Genomic DNA, 2,599 nt, shown 5'->3' with positions numbered 1-2,599 from the left:
TCAGATGTAATAGTTTACAATGTGTGTAAAATATACGTAGGCTTGAAAGAGACAAAAAAGGTGATATATACAGTTATAGAAACAAATACATAGTTTTAAAAAATAAAGTCTTTAAAGAGACAGTAAAGGTAGTATAAAAAATAAGCCACGTAAAAATGGATATTACACAGAGAATCTGGATTGTGTTGTCTTTGGGTATTTAACTGCAGAAAAACATTTGATTGTAAAAGCTGTTGAGTTATGCCAAAATGTATATTTTATAGATACCTTGACTTCAAAATTTGAATGTAAGGATATGTTACTTTGGAAAAGAGACTCTGCTTTTGTTTCCACAGAAAGCCAAAGGCTATGGATTTGTTCAAGATTAAGATACATCAGGTTTGACCAGCCAAGACCCCCTGAAAGGTCTCCTATGACACCATGGCCCAGATGATCCAACATCCAGAATGATTTGAAGGCAACTGACTCAGACGATACACCCTCATGGACTATTCCATAATTCTAAAATTTTGTTTGTTTCCCCATAAGATACAGCGCCCCCCTCCAGCAGGAAGTAGTAAGAGAAGCTACGCCCAAATTCCCAAATGATATGTAATTTTACTTTGTTAAGGTTAAAACCTTCCTTTTTGAAAAAAAAAAAATGGGAAGTGCTGTGGGATGTTCTGTATGGCAAATGTGTTGCTAATTAGTCAATAAATAAAACACTGATTGGCCATTGGCTAGGCAGGAAGTGTAGGTGGGACAAGGAGGAGAATAAAGCTGGGAAGTGGAAGGTTGAGTCAGAGAGACACTGCCAGCCGCCACCATGACAACCAGCATGTGAAGATGCCGGTAAGCCACGAGCCATGTGGCAAGGCATAGATTAATGGAAATGGATTAATTTAAGCTGTAAGAACAGTTAGCAAGAAGCCTGCCACGGCCATACAGTTTGTAAGCAATATAAGTCTCTGTGTTTGCTTGGTTGGGTCTGAGGCTGTGGGACTGGCAGGTGATAGAGATTTGTCCTGACTGTGGGCCAGGCAGGAAAACTCTAGCTACAGTTGTGAGTCACACTGTGGGTGCTGGAAACTGAACCTGAGTCTTTACAAGAACAACTACTGCTCTTAACTGCTTAACTCTCTCTCCAACTCTTCACAACCATCTAATATCAGTGTTTTCTTGGAACCATTATTCATTTATCGTCAGATGATGTCATACAATTATAAACGCCTGTGACTGTCATTAAACATACCAGGCAGTCTTTCTGTTTTTAATTCTTTTCTCTCTTGAAGCTGTCCTCTGTCCACTCTTCTGCTTCTATTGGACTGACTGCTCCTTACACAGTTAAATATTTACCACTTCACCTGCTGACATCAGTTGTTGAGTTTCCTGTGTTGGATTCACCTGTTTCCTGGCCGTCTTCCTTGTTTCCTTCCTGAGTCCAACTTAGTGAGCACAGCTGGGTAGAGTCTCTTCACATTCTATTTGTTGTCAGTTCTGGTTGCTGGAGCTCTTTTCCTTTTGTCTTTCATCTCTTCAAGCATATTTTCAGCTTTCAAGAACAGTATCAGAATCCCCAAGTGTTCTTTTGGTTGTTAAACACCTTGATTTTGCTCTCTTAGTCTTATTACTCTGGGAAAATTAAGTCTGATTGTTTTGACTTTTTTTTTTTTCATTTGCTTCCTCGGCCTCCTCACATTTTATTTTCCTATTAGTGATCAGTTATGTCTTTCACTACAAAGATTCCCCAAACACCTATAGACTTCTGACACTCATTCATACTTTAAAACGTGGCACCAAGAGTCAGCTTAAAGATTCTATGTCTGTGCACAGAATGAAGAAGGCACATAACCCCTTTCAGTGAGAACCTTCTTCCTCCCCATGTTTGTGTCTAAGGATCCTCCATCTGCAGATTAGTTATCTTCTTCAATAGAGACTTCGTCCTCCTGCTCAACGATGTACATGGCTCCTAGTTACTATTAAAATTGGTGAGGGCTGGAAATCTCACTATTGATGGAGTCAAGTTTTCTTCAATCCTCAATTCCAGGAAAAGAACAAATCCCTCCTTCTGTTGTCCCTGCTGTGACCGTGCTTACAATTCTATATATAATTTGGCACAGTCTTTAAAAAAAAGTAAGCCACCTGTCCTTTAGAGGACTGTGTAGCACTCACTAGCTACACACAGCAGTTTGGGATGCTAGGATCCGGTCCTTTGGACTTACAATTATCTGTTTTGTATTTAGATCATTTTATTTGACATTTTTAGTTTTATTTGGATGTTAACTGTATTATATAGCAGGAGATCAAATGTGAAATTTTTCACTTTCAAAAAGTCTGTGGTTTTGGAGTATTTCAGACTTCAGATTTTCTGATGAGGGGTGCTTAGCCTATAATAATTTTATTCTACCATGCACATAGTCAACACTGAAAGGCTGCTTGTGAAATGCATTGAGTAATCCCCAAGTCTCATGTCATCCTTAATGTAGCACAATAAGACTTAAAGATGGGAAGCCTCCAAAAGAAGCTATGCAGACAAAGAAAGGTAGAGATCCCAGTGATTGTCAAGAAGATAATCAGTTGTGAAGGATGGCTATACATATACAATGAAACATAGCAAAAG

This window comes from Peromyscus eremicus, chromosome 9 (genome assembly GCF_949786415.1).
Source record: "Peromyscus eremicus chromosome 9, PerEre_H2_v1, whole genome shotgun sequence".
NCBI classification, from domain to species: domain Eukaryota; kingdom Metazoa; phylum Chordata; class Mammalia; order Rodentia; family Cricetidae; genus Peromyscus; species Peromyscus eremicus.
This window is presented reverse-complemented; position numbering follows the sequence as displayed.